Raw genomic sequence first — 20,793 nt, forward strand, 5'->3', positions numbered from 1 at the left:
GTAAGACAGCAATGTAGGCTATATCTTTTTTCCTTTCTATTGCTCATGCTTTTCACAATCTGACAGTTGAGCTTGGCTATTTCATATATATTCTTCTTTGCTCATTATTTGAAGACAAATGTCACAGCTCACACTTCAAATTTTTGAAATATTATCAATCATTTTTGCCTCCTTTCTTAATGCAATTGTCATTTTTGGTACTTAATGGTAACATAAAAATTTTGTAACAGTCTTTAAAAATGATTTGTAAATTCATCACTCATTTTATGAAATTATGCCTCCTGCATAGTACCAAGGTGTTCACTCATTTTCCAAAATACCCTAAAGTGATACAGAGGAAAACAGACACAGTGACACAGGAGAGTCTGGAATCTTACAGGGCTTGTGTGTTGTGGTCATTTGTCCCCTTAGAATACTACAGCAGAGGCCAGGCACTGTGGCTCACGCCTGTAATCCCAGCACTTTGGGAGGCCGTGCGGGCAGATCATGAGGTCAGGAGTTCGAGACCAGCCTGGCCAACATGGTAAAACCCCGTCTCTACTAAAAATACAAAAATTAGCTGGGCATGGTGGTGCATGCCTGTAATCCCAGCTTCTGGGGAGGCTGAGGCAGGAGAATGGCTTGAACCTAGGAGGCGGAGGTTGCAGTGAGCCGAGATTATGCCGTTGCACTCCAGCCTGGATGACAGAGCGAGACTCCGTCTAAAAAAAAGAGAGAGAAAAAAAAGGATACTACAGAAGCTTATTTTACATTTACTTTATTTACCTCTGTCAAATAAAGGCTCTTGCTCTGTATTATAAAAAGATTCTTTCAGGTACATAGGGTGGCTTCTGAGCACCCATACATTGTCAGCAATTCCTTCAATAATTTTCTGGTAAAGAGACATTATCTCTGGGACGATAGGAGGCCTCCTTTGGTAATTCAGCTCAGGAGTTCAGCTCCTAAGCATTACTTTTATTTCTACCAATTTAATAAATGCTACTTAAGTTATCCTCGTCTGAAAAACTTGGGACATTGAACTATAGGTCTTAGTCAGAATTGCATATAAAAAGGCATAATTCCTTAGGGTAGTTTTCTCTAGCAAATAATAAATAGAAACAGTTTTTGGCCAGGCGCGGTGGCTCATGTCTGTAATCCCAACACTTTGGGAGGCTGAGGCAGGTGGATCACCTGAGGTCAGGAGTTCAAGACCAGCCTTGCCAACATAGTGAAACCCTGTCTCTACTAAAAATACAAAATTTAGCCAGGTGTAGTGGCAGGCATCTGTAATCCCAGCTACTCTGGAGGCTGAGGCAGGAGAATCACTTGAACCGGGGAGGTGGAGGTTGCAGTGAGCCGAGATCTTGCCACTATACTCTAGCCTGGGAGACACAGCAAGACTCTGCCTCAAAAAAAAAAAAGAAAGAAAGAAAGAAAGAAATAGAAATAGAAATAAACGCAGTTTTCAGAAATTGTATCTGATATGTTCATATTAACATAAAATAATTATAATTATAATAAATATTATGTATGAAAAAATAAATATTATGTATGTAAAATAATATCTATTATGTATGCAAAATAATAAATATTATGTATGTAAAATAAATATTTATTATGTATGTAAAATAATAAATACATTTTTGCATTTATAAGAGCTACTAATGACAGATTATATACAAAAAGACAGTTTTCTTGTTAAGAAATATGAGATAGATAAATTGTAGTTACATCAATAACATAAGTATAATTTTGGAGAAAAATCTATTAAGTTGTAATAAATGAATTGCAAACATTTTAGACTAAACTGTATCAAAAAATGATATTAGTCAAAGGAACTACTGGTTTTCCCATTGACATGTAAAATGCTTGAAAGTTATTAATATCTTCCTCAAAACAAGAAAAAGCTGAAAAAACTGAAAATTAACTTTTCTTAGATCTCAGAGAATTGAGATCATAAGACATGTTTAAGGAAATGGCCCTTCATTTCCTTAATGACCCTTCCACCACCTGGAATACTAGAGACAGGCAAATACAGACAATACTGATCAGCTCACTTGTGGCAGAAGCTGTGGGGGCCAGTAACTGGTAGAAACACTTAAATGGTAACTTCAGTTCACTGCTGGGGGTTAATGGTGTGGACTAGCTTAATAGTTAAAAACTCCTGATGCCCCAATTTATGATGGAATCTCACACCTTTGTGGATTTTCCCTTCAGGAACTGCATCAAGTTTCTATGGTAAAGATCAGAGGTAAGAAGAATAAGAAACCTTGTGTTTGGCCAGAAGGAGGGGGAAAGAAGCATTTTGAAAGAAGGAAGGAAGGCCTTCACAAGAAAGGCCTTCCAAAGGAATAAACCAGCAAAGGGAAAAAAATGAAAGGAAAGGGAAAAAAAAAAAAACTTTCCAGCAAAGGAAAAAAAGCTTCACTAGAGCCTTATTGGACTTGGGGGCAAGGTAAATTACCCACCTCCAGCTCCCTATAGCCTTTCTGTCTCACTTACAGGGAGGAATAAAAGGCTGAGAGTCAGGAGGATTGCTGGAGCCCAGGAAATGGAAACAATAGTGAGCCAAGGTTATGCTACTGTGCTCCACCCTAGCTCCACCCTAGAATAAGGGCTATCACTTACAGGGAGGAATAAAAGGCTGAGAGTCAGGAGGATTGCTGGAGCCCAGGAAATGGAAACAATAGTGAGCCAAGGTTATGCTACTGTGCTCCACCCTAGCTCCACCCTAGAATAAGGGCTATCACTTACAGGGAGGAATAAAAGGCTGAGAGTCAGGAGGATTGCTGGAGCCCAGGAAATGGAAACAATAGTGAGCCAAGGTTATGCTACTGTGCTCCACCCTAGCTCCACCCTAGAATAAGGGCTATCTTGCCCATGGGACTTGACCAGTCTGATCTGAGTGCCTTATCCAGGGTCCCTGCTTAGCTGAACTCTCTTACAGCATAGCCTCAGATGCCCAACCAGGGCACTTCCCAGAGGCCATGGGCCATGAGCTGTGGCTCTTTTATGGGCAGATCCTGCCTAACCATCAGAGACCTTCTGCATACAGGCCCCCAACAGTGTGCACACACTTGTGGCCTCCCCACACTGCTTTGCCAGTTCACACTCTCCCACAACCTCCACCCACTGCTTTGCAAGCACACATGTGGACCCTGCCACTATGGCCCCGATTAAGCACTTTTGCTAGCATTCCTCACTGAAGTATTGTTGCCAACAGCCTTGGAACAGCATGGTCCCTCCAGTGCAGCAGGTGTTTAACCTTGAGGGGCCAGAGAACAAACCCATGGGCCTCGTCCCAGCCCCCCAGTGTTAGAGAACACATGCCAGGAGTGCTGAGCTAAGCCTTGGCCCCTGAAATCATCCAGAAACAAAGCCAGTAAACTAAAACAAACTTATACCACAGTGAAACCCTGAAGGACATCAAAGAATATAAAAGCAAAAAGCCCCATCAGAAGGAGAGCAACTTCAAAGATTACAGGAACATCAGCCTACACAGATGAGAAAGAAACAGTGCAAGGATTTTGGCTACTCTAAAAGTTAGGATGTCTTCTTACCTCCAAATGACAGCTCTAGCTCCCCAGCAACGGTTCTTAACCAGACTGAAATGACAGACATAGAATTAAGAAGCTAGATGAGAAGGAAGATCATCAAGATTCAGGAGACAATTGAAACTCAATCTAAGAAATCCAGTAAAATAATTCAAAAGCTGAAAGACAAATAGCCATTTTAAGATAGAACCAAATGGATTGGGTAAAGCTGAAAAATGCACTACAATAAGTTCATAATACAATTAAAAGTATTAAGAGCAGAATATACCAAGCTGAGGAAAGAATCTGAGAGCCAAAAGATTGGTTCTTTGAATCACCTAAGTCAGACAAAAACTAAAGAAAAAAAAATTGTTTAAATGAACAAAATCTCCAAGAAATATGGGATTATGTAAAGAGACCAAACATACAGCTACTTGGCATCCCTAAAAGAGAGGGAGAAAGAGCAAGCAATTTGGAAAATATATTTCAAGATATGCTTTTGTCTACGAAAATGTCCCCAACTTTGCTAGATGGGTCAACATTAAAATTCAGGAAATTCAGAGAACTGTGATGAGATATTATACAAGATGACCATCTCCAAGATACACAGTCATCATATTCTCCAAGGTCAATGCAGTAGAAAAAAAAATTGAAGGCAACTAGAGAGAAGGGGTAGGTCACCTACAAGGGAAACCTGTCAAATAAACAGCAGATCTTTCAGCAGAAACTTGACATGCCAGAAGAGATTGGGGCCCTATGTTCAGCATCTTTAAAGAATCTCCAACCAAGAATTTCATATCCAGCCAAATGAAGCTTCAAAAGCAAAGGGAAAATAAAATCCTTTTCAGACAAGCAGATGCTAAGGCAATCTGTTATCAACAGACTTGCCTTACAAGAAGTCCTTATGGGAGTGCTAAACATGGAAACTAAAGACCATTACTGGTCACTAGAAAAACACACTTATGTACATAAACCACTGATACTATAAAGCAACTACACAATCAAGTATATGTAACAATCAGCTAACGTGATGACAGGACCAAATCCACACATATCAATATTAATCTTGAGCATTAATGGTCTAAACACCCACTTAAAAGGCAAAGAGTGTAAAGTTGGATAAAGAGGCAAGACACATCTATTTGCTGTCTTCAAGAGACCCATCTCACATGCAATGACATCCATAGGTTCAAAGTAAAGGGATGGAGAAAGATCTATCAATCAAATGGAAAGAAAAAAAAGAAAAAAAAAAATTCAAAAGTTGCTCTGTTCTTTTATTTCAGACAAATTAGACTTTTTAAATTTTTTATGTCAGACAAAATAGACTTTTTAAACCAACAATGTCCAAAAATAACAAAGAGAGAAATTACATAATGATGAAGGGTTCAATTCAACAAGAAGACTTAATTATCCTAAATATATATGCACCCAATACTGGAGCACTCACATTCATAACACAAGTTCTTAGAGACCTAGGAAGAGACCTAGATAACCACACGATAATAGTGGGAGGCTTCAAACCCCACTGACAGCATTAGACAGATCATTGAGGAAGAAAACTAACAAAGATATTAACAACCTAAACTTGACAATGGAACAAATGGACCTAACAGACATCTATAGAACACTCCACCCAACAAAACAGAATACACATTTTCTCATCTGCACATGGCACATACTCTAAAATTGAGAAGACACTCTACCCTAAAGCATTTTTTCAAAAAATTCATAACAAAACAAAATCTAACCAACCACACTATCAGGCCAGAGTGCAATACAAATAGAAATCAATACCAAGATTTCTCAAAACCATACAATTACATGGAAATTAAACAACTGAAACCTGAGTGACTTTTGGGTAAGCAATAAAATGAAGGGAGAAATCAAAACAAAATCTTTGAAACTAATGAAAATGAAGATACACTATACCAGAATCTCTGGGACAAAACTCAGGCAGTCTTAAGGGGAAAGTTCATAGCATTACATGCCCAAATCAGAAAGTTAGAAAGATCTGAAATTAACAAACTAACATTACAATTACAGAAACTAGAAAAACAAGAGCAAACCAAAACCAAAGCTAGCAGAAGAAAATAAACAACCCAAATCAGTCAAACTGAACTAAATGGAGACACAAAAAATTACACAAATGATTAATGAAATCAAAAGCTAATTATTTGAAAGAATAAATAAGATTGCTAGATCACTAGCTAGACTAACAAAAAAAACAGAAGATCCAAATAAACACAATCAGAAATGACAAAGGTGTGTTACCACCAACCACACAGAAATACAAAAAGCCCTCAGAGACTATTATGAACACATCTTTGCAAAGACGCTAGAAAACCTGGAAGAAATGGATAAATTTCAGGAAACATACAACCTTCCAAGACTGAACCAGAAAGAAATTGAAATTCTGAACAGACCAATATGAGATCCAAAATTGAATTCATAATGAAAAAACTCCACCAAACAAGAAATGCCCTATCCAGACAGCTTCATAGCTGAATTCTACCACAAACAAAAGAAAACCTGGTATCAATCCTCTAAAATTATTTTAAAACATTGAGGAGAAGGAACTATTCTCTAACTCATTCTATGAGGCCTGCGTTGTTCTGATACTAAAACCTGGAAATAGGAAATAATGGAAAAAGAAAAATCCAGGCCAATATCCTTGATGAACATAGATGCAAAATTCCTCAATGAAATATTGAAAACCAAAACCAGAAGCACATCCAAATAATTCACCATGATCAAGGAAGCTTTGTCCCTTGGATGCAAGATTGATTCAACATATGCAAATCAATAAATGTAATTCATCACGTAAATGAAACTAATATCAAAACAACATGATGATCTCAATAGACGCAGATAAAGCTTTTGATAAAATTCAACATCCCTTCATATTGAAAACCCTCAACAAACTAGGCATTAAAGGAACATCAAAATAATAGGAGCCATCAATAAAAATAAAACAAAACAACCACAGCCAATATCAGAGTGAATGGGCAAAAGTTGGAAGCAATCCCCTTGAAAACTAGAACAAGACGAGGATGCCCACTCACCACTCCTATTCAATATATTACTGGAAATCCTAGCCAGAGCAATCAGGTAAGAAGAGAAAGAAATAAAAGGCATCCAAATAGAAAGAGAGAAAGTCAAACTAGCCTTGTTTGCAGAGGATATAATTCTATACCTAGATAACCCCATAGTCTCTGCCCGAAGGCCCATACCTCTGATAAACAGTTTCAGCAAAGTTTCAGGATACAAAGTCAATGTACAAAAAGTCAGTAGCACTTCTATATACCAATATGTCCAAGTTGAAAGCCAAATCAAGAATGCAATCCCAGTTATGATAGTCACAAAAAGGATAAAATACCTATGAATACACGTAACCAGAGAGGTAAAAGATCACTACAATGAGAATTTCAAAACACTGCTCAAAGAAATCAGGGATGACACATATAGAAAAACATTCCATGCTCACGAATAGGAAGAATCAATATTCTTAAAATGTTCATACTGATCAAGGCAATTTACAGATTGAATGGTATTCTTATCAAACAGCCAATGACATTTTTCATAGAATTAGAAAAAATTTATTCTAAAATTTCATATGGAACCAAGGAAAGAGCCCAGATAGCCAAAGCATCCTAAGCAAAAAGAATAAAGACAGAGGCATCACACTACCCTACTTCAAACTATATTAGAATGCTACAGTAACCAAAACAGCATGGCACTGGTACAAAAACAGGCACACAGAGAATTAAGAATGCAGAAATAAAGCCACCCACCTACAGCCATCTGATCTTTGACAAATTCAACAATGAAAAACAATGAAGAAAAGACTCCATATTCAATAAAGGGTGCTGTGATAACTGGCTAGCCATATGCAGAAGATTGAAACTGGAGTCCTTCCTTATACCATGTTAAAAAAGTCAAGATGGATTAAAGATTTAAATGTAAAACCTAAAACTATAAATCCCTGAAAAAAACTAGGAAATACCATCCTTGACTTTGGCCCTGGCAAAGATTTCATGACAAAGACTCCAAAAGCAATTGCAACAAAAACAAAATTGACAAGTGAAACCTAATTAAAGAGCTTCTGAACACTGAAAGAAGCAATTGGCTAGTAAATGGAAAGCCTATATTATGGGAGAAAATATGTGCAAAGTACACATTCCACAAAGGTGTAATATCCAGAATCTGTAAGGAACTTAAATCAACAAGCAAAACACAACCCTATTAAAAAATGAGCAAGGAACACGAACAGACATTCATGCAGCCAATAAGCATACAAAAAAATGCACAACATCCCTAACCATTAGAAAATGCAAATCAAAACCATAATTAGATGCCATTTCACATCAGTTAGAACGGCTATTATTAAAAAGTAAAAAAATAACAGGCTGGCAAGGTTGCAGAGAAAAGGGACCACTTATAGACTGCTGATGGGAATGTAAATTAGTTTAGCCACTGTAGAAACCAGTTTGGAGATTTCTCAAAGAACTCAAAACACAACTACCATTTGACACAGCAATCCCATTACTGAATGTATACCCAAAGGGATACAAATTGTTCAACCATAAAGACACATGCACTTGCATGTTCATTGCAGCATTATTTACAACAACAAATACATGAAATCAACATAAATCCCCATCAATAGTGGACTGGGTAAAGAAAATGTGATATATATATATCTCACATTTATTCATATATAATGGAATACTAGGCAGCAATAAATAAGAAAGAAATTGTATTCTTTGAAGCACTATGGATGCCACTGGAGGCCATTTTCCTAAGCAAATTAATGCAGGAAAAGAAAACCAAATACCCCATGTTCTATAATCAGTGGGAGCTAAACACTGAGTACATGTGGACACAAAGGAAGAAACAATAGTACCATATGTATAATCTTCATTGTTAACTATGTAAAAGTGTTACAGGAAAGAAGCCCCAATCCAGACCCCAAGAGAGGGTTCTTGGATCTCGCACAAAAAAGAATTCAGGGTGAGTCCACAGAGTAAAGTGAAAGCAAGTTTATTAAGAAAGTAAAGGAAAAAAAAAGAAAGGAATAAAAGAATGGCTACTCCATAGACAGAGCAGCCCCAAGGGCTGCTGGTTGCCCATTTTTATGGTTATTTCTTGATGATATGCTAAACAAGGGGTGGATTATTCATACCTCCCATTTTTAGACCATATAGGGTAACTTCCTAACATTGCCATGGCATTTATACACTGTTGTGGTCCTGGTGGGAGTGTAGCAGTGAGGATGACCAGAGGTCATTCCCATGGCCATCTTGGTTTTGGTGGGTTTTGGCCAGCTTCTTTATTGCAACCTATTTTATCAGCAAGGTCTTTATGACCTGTATCTTGTGCTGACCTCCTATTTCATCCTGTGACTTAGAATGCTTTAACCATCTGGGAATGCAGCAATACATCTCAGCCTCATTTTACCCAGCTCCTATTTAAGATGAAGTTGCTCTGGTTCACACTCCTCTGACAAAACTGCCAGAAAATGAAATTTTTTAGGGGTTTACTTAGTATCTTGAATGATAAAACACACCAAAATGAATTTAGACCTCATTCTCCTTTCTTATTCTAATATTCTAAAGCGTCTTCCTTGTGATTCAACTGATAAATGTTTTGAACTTCAAAAATCAAAAGATGAGTTCTTTGGCAATAAAGCGGAACTTGCTAATTTATAGCTGATATGTCTTAATGAATAAAACTCTGATTTATGAAATTTGAAAATATGTTTAAAGATAATTATTGTAATTTTTATAGTTTTTTATTAAATTAGTATATTATGTTATACTGTAAAATAGAATATATAAAAGTCTACTCTTATTATTTGTGATACTAATGTTCTATAAAAATACTACAAACACTGGATTAACAAACACTGAGCCTCTACTCCTAAGGGAAATACAGGGTTAAGTTCCTATGAACCTATGGTCACATTTTTATCACTTAGTCAGTACGTAACTCTATTTTATGTATTCTTCTGTTTAAAGACACATTTTAAAATATATATATTATTAATTTATTAACATTGAACTCATGGCCAACAGCATTTCAACTCATGCCTGAATGAACTTTATCTAACATGCATTTTTTTCCTAAATTATGTCACAGCCTCCTTGCACCTAGGAAACACTAGACAGCACTTCAACACTACAACTGAGGGCCATTAAAGAAGCGAAATCATCAACAACCAAAGCACAGAAATAAGAAAAAGAGGGCATTAGTTTATACTGATGAGAGCTAAAACAAAAAGGCAGAGCATCACCTTGTTCAATTTCAGCCGCACATCGGGCAACTCAAAATTTTCTTTGCTCTGTGCATGTCCACAAATGTTAAAAAAATGTTTATACTGATGAGAGCTAAAACAAAAAGGCAGAGCATCACCTTGTTCAATTTCAGCCGCACATCGGGCAACTCAAAATTTTCTTTGCTCTGTGCATGTCCACAAATGTTTAAAAAAGAGTCACAAGTATTGATTTTGGTGTTACAAGTAAATTTTATGAGTAGGCAAAATTGCAGATATGGAATCTATGAATAATGAAAATTGAAGATTGTGTGTATACATATATGTATATGTGTGTATATACGTGTGTGTAAATAAACATATGTGTCGAATAAATATTCTGCAGGAGATGTTTATAAGATTCTTTGGCTTTATGAATTCTTTTATCTTTTTTTTTTTTAACGAAATATCTTAGTGAATGGCCTTTCCATTTATCCAATGACCCACATTGGTAACCAGGAGTGATCTTTGAGTTTATCCATATTATTGGATGCAATTAATCATGATGTGTTTGTTAAAAAATTTTTTGATTGTGTGTCACAAAATATCAGCAAAAAGTAGTTTGAGTATGGAGTGTAATTTATAATAAAGACTCAAGCATCACTCATGGAAATCAAAGTAAAAATCAAGTGGGCGTCTATATTGAACTGAAACCAAGTATTTCAGTATTTTCAGGTTCTTTTTCTACTTTTCTTGCTTCTATTTGTCTGCAATTCTTATCATTCATGCCTCTCATTAGATTACTTTTCTCCATAGTGAGCATAACAGACTATAGCCACCCACGTTTGGTAAATGAACAAAATTTGTAAGAGAATAGAGATAACATTGTTCCCACCCCACCCCCCAATAGGTCAGCTTCGCAAATTCATGGAGTATACCTTTTATTGGTTATAGGAAAGTGTTGAACAACTGTTGAGTCAATTTTCTGGAACTGAGTATTCTTAAACAGGATAAATTTTTATTCTACTAATATGAAATGAATAAGTTTTTGTTGCTAACCATATTAATGTCCCAGCTATTACCCTGAAATAATTTATGAAGCAGTCACAAAGGCAGTGTTTAAATATGCTGTAAGATATAAGGATAATTCTGCTATTAAACATTGATCAATCACATCTGTTATATATATACCCATCACATCTTAAATTTTTGAATTATGAGAGGTTGTACTATAAATCTGAAATTAAAACAACACAACTTTATTAGCTCAGATGCATTTTCATTACAAAAATGTAACTCATTGAGAATAATGCTTTTTTCTTCCTACTTAAACTGGAAAAGTTAGAAAGTATAATTATCCAAGCCCTTTATTTCAAGAAGTATCATTATTATTATTGTTATTATTATTATTTTTTTTTTGAGACGGAGTCTCGCTCTGTCACCCAGGCTGGAGTGCAGTGGCGTGATTTCGGCTCACTGCAAGCTCTGCCTCCCGGGTTCACGCCATTCTCCTGCCTCAGCCTTCCAAGTAGCTGGGACTACAGGCGCCTGCCACCACGCCCAGCTATTTTTTTGTATTTTTAGTGGAGACAGGGTTTCACCGTGTTAGCAGGATGGTCTCCATCTCCTGACCTCGTGATCCGCCCGCCTCGGCTTCCCAAAGTGCTGGGATTACAGGCATAAGCCACCATGCCCAGCCAAGAATTATCATTATTTTTATAATCACCTTTGATTAGAATATACTTTCATTTGGGCACACAAACCTAAAATTATATATGGTAAAGTTCTAAACTGAAAAAGAGTAAAGCTGTTTGTATAATCTTAATAGTAGCATTATCATCTATTAAAATTATATCAAGATTTAGAATTTGTTAGACAATTAATTATAGAAAACTTTGCATATGAGTAGATGAATGTATGTACTTTTCTCAAATTTTTTACCTTTTGGTAAACCATGTGTATAATTCAGTTTGTGCATTACATGTGTTCCATTACATATATACCAGGCTGGCTTCTATTATCATAGGGCCTCCTCTTATGAATTATGCTCCCAAACCATAGTAGCTATACTGACAAAAAAAAAAAAAAAAAAAAAAAAAACCCTCAACCCTGTAAAATATTTTTAAAAGTTTATTCTGAGCCAGATATGAGTAACAACAGCCCACGGCACAGTGTCAAGAAGTTCTGAGAAGCTGTGCTCAAGGTGATTGGGTTACAGCTTGATTTCACACATTTTAGGGAGACATAAGACATCAACTAATACATTTGAGGTAAACATTGATTTGGCCTGGAAAGATGGGACAACTCAAAACAGGGGCACGGAGAGGGTTATAGCTCATAGATGGATTTAAAGATTTTCTGATTGGCAGTTGGTTGAAAGAGCTAACTTATTATCTAAAAACCTGGAATTGACAGAAAGGAGTGTCTTGGTTAAGACAAGGGATTGTGGAGACCAAGGTTCTTATTACGTAGATGAGTCTCATAGGTGGCCTACCCTTACAGACAAGAGATGGCAAATATTTCCTATTCAGACTTTTAAAAGTTGCTAGACTTTTAGTTAATGTCTTCAGCGTTGGGAGGGACTGAAAGGGGGAAAGATCTAGTTATGTTAATAAAGATTCTTTACAGATACAAATTTTCCCCCATGAAAGACTGCTTTGCAGGGCCATTTTAAAATATGAAAAACTGACATAATTGGGGGTAAAATATTTTGATTTCTTTATTTATCTGTCATGTGATACTATCTAGTATATCACATATGTAGTATGTGATATACTAGAGTCTGGCTGGAGTTTGGTATCTTATGGTTACAAAGAGTCTGTTTTGTCACTCTTATTATGATCTCTGTTTTAATGTTAATGCTGGTCAATTGTGCCTCAACTCCAAAGGGAGGAAAGTATAATGAAGCATGGCCTATCTCTTCCTTTCTGTCATAGCCTGATGTAGTTTTTCAGGTTCCTTTGGGTCCCCTTGGCTGAGAGCGGAGTCCATTCGGTCAGCTGGGGGAATTTAGACTTTTACTTTTGGTTTACAGGTATGTGTTAAGGGAAAAAAAGTAAGATTTAATGTTAACATAATTAAAATGTGAGTATATTTCTTTGTATACATATAAACAAAAGGTACCAAATAGTAAACTAGTTAATTAACATCCATACAACTGACCACTTATTTTATTTACATACATAAAAAATTGGTTAGAAAAAGAAATTCAAATCAATAGTCATCCATATGTATAATGTATTATACTACACTTCCCCCCACTAGCTACTCACCTCAATTCTTAAAATTTAGTACTAATGTTTATGATGGAGGTTTACAGGTCATAACAACTAGCCTTTTGCTACCGCTCATAAAAATAAACCCGTCAGAATCTATGCATTGTCTTTTGTTACAGTGGTGTATAATGTGGTTGGGGTCTTCATAACATTTATGCCATAGGGTCATATGTTGTTTTGAAATTAATCTTCCTTGGGGTGATTCATGTAAGTCATTTTAAGTACAAGCATCAAGTTTTGATGGTACTCAGGAAAGATTTCTACCAAATGTCAACTTAAGCACTATCTGCAAGTGCCAGAAATTTTCCCAAGAATATTGTTGTTGTGAATTGAAATTCTGAACCCAGAGACTAGATTTTAAATGCAGGGAAAAACAGGTAAGAGAGAGGAAGAGCAAATAATTCTCCCTGACAAGCACTTAATTAGCATCTTAATAGGATATCTACACTCCTGAGAAGTTGTGCTGATGCATGCCCTATCTTAAAAGGGCACCATGCTAGAGTTTCTTTTCTCTTTTGTAAGAGGCTCTTGGTTGTTTTTCTGCAATAGCAACTGAATGCTGAAGTAATATTTAGGTAATATCCTGAGAGGTAAATCTCCTTTGCTGCTCAAAAGGCACTGGAATCATTAGAATAACTGTCAGGATAAGTGGCGAATTAAGTGAAGTAAACCTATTGGGAAGGGTTTATTATCACTCTGTTTTAGATCTATATTTTCCTTGTCTTGGTATTTGTGTCTTATTCTAGGTGAATAACAACATCAAGAAGAAAATGGAAGCTATCAGAAAAGCCTCTACCATCCCCACCACATCTACCTGTCTGCCTGTGTGTGTTCCTAAACTCCAGCTTCTCTCATGAAAGAACTCTCCATGCATCTGGCTTAAGGTCATCCCATCCCTGATCTCCACTTAAGGTAATTGTTCCAGCAATTATCCTTCCCTCTTGCATCCTTGATTTTTCCTTTCCTAAGAAATCATACCATCAGCATACAAATATACTGTTATTTCTCCCATCTTAAAACAAAGAGCAAAAAGACTCCTCAAAAACCTTTGTTTCCACTTTCTCTTCTAGTTTGTGCACCATTTCTCTACTAATAATTGGAGAAAAACTCCTTGAAAGAGTTCCGCATACTTCCTGTATTTCCCAATGTCCTCCTCCTATTTTCTCTCAAACACTTTTTATTCATTTCTTTTGTCCCCACTTCTCCCTCAGAACTATTCTTAGCAAGGTTATGATAACCTCCACGTTGTTAAATCCTACAGTGATTTCTCAATGCTCAATTTTCTTGACCTGTCAATACAAGTTAACAGAATTAGATTTCTCCTCCCTTTAACACTTGCTTCATTTGGCATCCAGGACACGACATTCACCTGGTTATGCCTTGTAAGTCCCTTTGCTGTTTTCTCCTTTTCTCTCAGGCATCTTAGTGTCAAAAGCCTCTTTTCTCTATTTTTACTTATTCCTTTAGTAATCTTATCCAGTCTCATGATTCAAAATATCATGTATATGCTGAAGGCTTTAAAGTTAATGTCTCTACCTTAAATCTCTCCACTGAATTTTGAGTCATCTGCCTACTTTGAATGTTCAATAAGCATCGCACATCTTGAGAGGATTCCTCGATCCCAGGAGTTTCAGACCCTGAAAAAAAAAAAAGAAGGGGGGGCATCTCAAGTTGACCATGACCACACTTAGTTCTTAATGTCTCCCAGAAAACCTGTCTTTCCTGTAGTTTTCCTCATCAAAATTTATGGAAACTCCATACCTTCAGTTGCCAAGGACCAAAATGGTTGGTATTATCTTTGATTTTTCTGTCTTTTTCACCCCACATTTGAGGCAAATTCTATTGATTATATGATCACAATATATCTGTGAATCAAATACTTCTCATCTCCTTACCTACTACCACCAGTGTCTAACAACCCATTTCATGACTGTATTATTCTAATAGTCTTTTCATTGTCCTTCTTGCTTCTACCTTTGACCTCCACCCTACTTCAAGCCCTGTAGTTTATTCTCAAGAAAGCACCCAGGAATCCTGTTTAAAAAAAAAAAAAGTCCAATCATGTCATTCTAATGCTAAAAAGTCCATAAAGGCTTCTCATTTCAGTTGGAGTAAATGCTGAAATCTTTAACATGACATATTAGACCCCATAGGACTCTCCTCTCATTTCTGCAACATCTTCTGCTATTATTTTTTTTTTCTTGTTCACTGTGTTTCAGCCATGCAGGTCTCCTCACTGTTACTTTATGCACCCTCCTGCAACAGAGCATTGGCTCTTGGTATTCCTTTTGCCGACAAGGCTCTTCACTTAGAGGTTCACATGCTCAGCTCCCTTACTTCAGTCATGTCTCTAGGGTCACCCGCTCAAGAAAACCTTGACTGAACACTCTATTTAAGCTTTTACTATTCCCCAACTCCCTCTGCTAAGCTCCCTATTCTCCCTTGTCGCTCTATTTTTCTCTTTAGCATTTGCCACCATATTTACTTATTTATCTTGGTTATTGTCTACACTAGAATGTGATGGAGAATGGAAATGTTTCTGTTTTCTACACTGCCTGACACATTGTGGTCAATTAATTTTTTTAAATAAAAAAGTAATACTTATTATTGCTACTTACTGGGTTTGCACACAAGATAAAGGAAATGATAGCTCAGTCTATCAGCAGCATGTTTACAATCAGGTAAGTTTGCTTGCTCATAGTCTCTAAGTCAGAACCCTGGTGCTATAGATTGAATGTGTCTCTCAAATTTCATGTGCTAAAAATGTAATCCTCAAATTTGTATGTTCACAAGTGGTGGAATATTTAAGAGGTAATCAGGATTAGATAAGGTGATTGGTGTGATGGGACCAGTGGCTTTGTAAGTAAAGGAAGACAGACCTGAGCTGGCATACATGCTCTTGCCCTCTCACCACATGATGCCCTCTGCTATGGCTTGCTGCAGCAAAAGGGCTCTTGTCAGATGCAGACCTGTCAACCTTGGACTTCCTGACCTCCAGAATTGTGAGCTAAATAAACTTGTATTCTTTGTAACATATCCAGTCAGCAGTATTCAGTTATAGCAACAGAAAATGGACTAAGACACCTGGGTTTATATATATAAAAATATATTAACTGGTATGTTATTTTAACTGGTATTGTTATATTTTAGTGGCAGTATTAAGATATAATTAGGCAAATGGTGGCAATTGAAAATAGCCTGTAGGAAAGGAAAATAGCTCAGAGAAGTCTGAAAATATGAGGTATGCAAAATGTATTAGGCCGAGAGAGACAAGAGTATGTGACTGAAGTCATCTTCCTCCCACCCATGCCTGGGGCAATTGTTTTTGTTTTTGGATTTTTTTTTTGAGACAGGGTCTCACTCTACCACCCTGCTGGCTAGAGCACAGTGGCACAATCGTAGCTCCCCTTAACCTTAACCTCCTGGGCTTGGGTGATCTACCCACCTCAGCATTCTGAGTAGCTGTGACTACAGATGTGCACCACCCTGCCCGTCTAATTTTTTGTATTTTTATTAGAGATGGAGTTTCGCCATGTTGCCCAAGCTGCTCTTAAATTCCTGGGCTCAACCAATCTGTCCACCTCAGCCTCCCAAAGTGCTGGGATTAGAGGCGTGAGCCACCGCGCCCAGCCAGGCAATTGTTTCAAAGCATTTTTTTCTTTTTACCCCTCCCTATAGTTTCCAGACTGATAAATTAACTACATAATTTATAAATTTGTAATAACTGATAAATTACCTAAAATGTTACCACAGGTTGCACAATGTGACCTTCACTCATTATCTTCATGCTCCTGAAATTAGTGATACAAAGAACAATGTATAGCCGATTAATAGCTTATGTTATTTTAATGTAAACCCTTGGTATAAAAACTTAAAAACTGCCCCTTTTTTTTCCATTTAAAACCCACTCACAATTTAGTGAAGAGAATGGATTAATCCAAAAGAACGAATCTTCTCAAGAAGAAACTTTGTCAGCACTCAAAAGAAACAACGTTTTTTATATGTAGTTCTCAGAATTGTTTGTGGTAATTAAAAAAAAAAATCATTGACGAATTTTGTTATGGTTTTCTACAGTTTTATAAACAAATGGTACGTCTCATATATAAACCAATATTTTTGTATCTAAAGTCAGTGTAATCTCAATGTCCTAGCCTTGTGTATTGTAGCCACTCATGAATATTTATTGAATTAATAAATAAAGATTAATACCTAACCTCAAAATATGAATCTAAGGAAGTAGGCATTCATATAAGTACAGCTAATATTTAGCTAAGAAACTTGTGTAAAATTAACATCATTGATAATCTTTGTGAGGTTAAGTATACACATGTGTTAAAGAGAAGAAGCGTATTTTTAAGCCAAGTTACAGAACAGATATTCAAATAGAGAATGTTTTCTGAGTTTTTGTGAGCACATGAAATTATCAACCTGCAAAATGCCTTACTTACAACTATAGACCATATTAGGGCTTTCACTGATACCGACATTTACTTTTAGGATTTCTAGGATTCTGTAGTCAAGTTTTAAAAGTTACTTTTGCAGCACAGTTAGACTTAACTTTGAATCATATCTACCTGTCATCACTAAAGCAAAAAACAGCTATAAGAATAAGAGGAAAATATAGGTTCTCACTGTGAAACTGGATGACAGGAACCTACTTAAACAAGACCAAAAAAATTGACACTTTGGATTTTTTTCACTAAAATAAAAATCCATGAATTATACCACAGCAGGAAAAAAATGGAAAGTTCTCATAAGGCAGAAAAATGGCCACCAATTTCAAATGAGGAAAAAAGTGTCCTGTTTCATAGTAATTTAATTATTTAAAGAGAATATCTCAAAAAGGTTTTATAGATATATAGGCTAAAAAACTAAAACTCCAACAATTCACTTTGGGCGTTTTTGTTTCACTCTTATATTTGTTCTTCAAAGGAAAAAAAACAACAAGAAGCAAACTCAAGAAAGATATTATCTATATACCGTATGATATAGTCCTTCCACAAATATATGTAGATCACCTAAAATATGGCAGGCACAAGCACTTATTAAAAGCCTACTATTTGCTAAGTTGTGAACTAGATGCTGAAAATATAAGTACACACAAGACCAGTCGCTTATCTCAAGGAGTTTAAAGTATGCAGATGCCCACGTGGACACAAGATACAGAGATACAAGATACAGCATGTGCACTTGCACTTCCTGTCCTTAAGGAATCACCTTGAAAGGGTACCAGAAAGCTTTTAAAATGGTTCTCTTTAGAATCCTAAGCACATATTGTAATATTCCAAATGGAAGTATATGACAACTTCTCTATATTTCTCCTCTTTGCCTCAACTAAAACCTGGCTGGTCTTCAAATACCAAATACCTTCAAATAGTCCTTTCAAGAACAAGCTTATTCGTTGTCCCACACCCCAAATTCCTAAAGCAATTGCAACATTATCTCAATTTCTCTTTGCCAGTTCTAGATCATTATTTTTCTATATTTATGCAAGGAAAACCCCTTCATCCTTTAAAACTTACAGCATCCAAATTTGGTACCCTCTAAATTTTCTCCTTTCTGACATGTTTCTGATAATTCAATCTTCCCTCATACTCATTGAGGAGCTTGGCCCTTGGTTTACCTTCTTCTTTCCATCTTATTTTTCTTCATTCTTCTGGAAGATTTCCATATGCAAGCAGTGATTCTAACCAACCACCTAGTCACGATGTTTATTGTGATCTTCAAATTCAATCACTTCCATCTCTATTTTGGTTTAATACACACTCCCATCTCAGCACACAGAAAGTTACCATATGAAAGCTCCCAACCCCTAAATTTTAAGGTTCTGTTCCACAATGCTTTCATTCATCTAACCCCTTTCTCTTCTAGCTTTCTAAATCTTTTTTGCCCAGAATCGTTGCTGAACTGAGACCTTTAGTCGCCCTGTCTTTCCCCTTATTGACTACCTTCTCTATGCTTTGGACATTTTGAAGTTCATAACTTCCCACGCTTTCTCTCCTAAATTCTTCATCCCATGTCTTTCTTTTGTTTATTTGTTTTTGTTTTTGTTTTGAGACGGAGTCTCACTCTGTCATCCAGGCTGGTGTGCAGTGGCGTGATCTCGGCTCACTACAATCTACACCTCTCAGGTTCAAGCAATTCTCCTGCCTCAGCCTCCCGAGTACCAGGATTACAGGTGTCTGCCACTGTGCCCTGGTAATTTTTGTGTTTTTAGTAGAAACAGGGTTTTGCTATCTTGGCCAGGCTGGTCTTAAACTCCTGACCTCAAATGATCCACCTGCCTCGGCCTCCCAAAGTGCTGGGATTACAGGTGTGAGACACTGCCCCTGCCCATGTCTTTCTTTTCTATGGTAGTTCCCAAACTGTCAGTCTTCCCCCTCACTTCATAAGCTCTCACATTGCTGCTGAGCAATGCCAGAGAAAATGTAACAACCACGTGGCTGTTGGCAGTAAAAGTGCATGCTCGCTGACTCAGGTCCTTCAGTCCAGATCAACAGAAAGCATTATTGGTCAGCTACTTCTCCCATTTCTGCTCTCCTTCTTCCAACTCCAACAAGTACCAAGACAATCTGCCGCTCCTCTCATCTTATGCTGACCTGGCTTTTTATTATCTGGTGCTATGCTTTACACTTCGGTGTGAAGTATCCTCCCTTTATCATCATTATTTCATTTTCACTTTCAGAAAAAGAACTGCCAATAATCTGAGTCCAATGCATCCCTTTGCTCCATTATCTCTTAATGTGTTGGCTTCTTTATAGCATATGAATATGGTTATCGCTCCCATTTGCGGAAAAAAATTCCCTCCTTGACTCTTTACATCATTATAATACCCAAACTTCTTTCTGGTTTTTTTTTTTTTGTCTTAAAAATCAAATTTCTTGAAAGCATAATTTATATGCATTCACTACATTTCCTCACATATCATTCACTTCTCATTTTCCAAGTATATTACTTCTGTACCCAAAATGCCCTCAAATATTTTGGGCCTTTGCTATGCCTAGAATGCCTGTTAGTCACCTCTTTTCACCCATAACCATACTCTGTATTAAGGAGTACTTACTACACTGCTTTGTAACTTCTTGTTTGTTTGTGTCCTTTAACAAACATACAGGAGCCATGTTTTTCAAAACTATAGTTTCCCTGACAAACACAGTGCCTATATCATAGCAGGTGGTAAAATAATATTAAAATGAATGACTAGACCACTACAGATAATAAAATTATAGTATATTATTCCTACGAATTCATAGAAATCTATCACTGAAAGGATGTTAAAATCATTTAACTTCCCAATTTTCTGATACCCCCAAAAGTATTACCTCTGTTAGTTACGTACTAGTAACTTTATAAGGTAATTTCCCTCAGTCTCCTCATAGGTAAACAGACTCTAGTCCAACACTATTCTGAAATGCACTTATTCTAAGTACAGTTTTCAAACACACAAAGTGCATGGCACATTGTAAGTGAATGCTAATACATTAGACTGAGGAAGGTCACGGTGTGGTCATTTATTTAGATTATTTGATTCCTATCTTTGAAGTACTTTAGAGCAGTTATGAATGAATGAATAATGAATGAGTGAGTGAGTAGAGGCTAGATTTGCTGCCAATTGTAAAAAGTTCTAATTTTTCCCCACCTCATTTTATGTTATGAGTTGCAAATATCAAATAAGAAGAGAAAATGTTAAACCATTTGTGATTTTGTGAGGGAGAATGAGAATGATAGGGGTCAGGTGTTATAATCAAAATAAAAT

General features: G+C 36.6%; 1 long non-coding RNA gene across 1 annotated transcript in view; it reads left to right on the plus strand.

Moving 5' to 3' along the window:
- Positions 1 to 20,793, plus strand: part of LOC134809909 (uncharacterized) — a 351,074-nt gene that overhangs the window by 299,573 nt on the left and 30,708 nt on the right. The window contains exon 2 of the long non-coding RNA XR_010156675.1: positions 13,784 to 13,949. This is a non-coding gene — a long non-coding RNA (uncharacterized LOC134809909). The remainder of the gene's footprint in view (positions 1 to 13,783; positions 13,950 to 20,793) is intronic.

This window comes from Pan troglodytes, chromosome 3, assembly GCF_028858775.2.
Source record: "Pan troglodytes isolate AG18354 chromosome 3, NHGRI_mPanTro3-v2.0_pri, whole genome shotgun sequence".
Lineage (NCBI taxonomy): Eukaryota > Metazoa > Chordata > Mammalia > Primates > Hominidae > Pan > Pan troglodytes.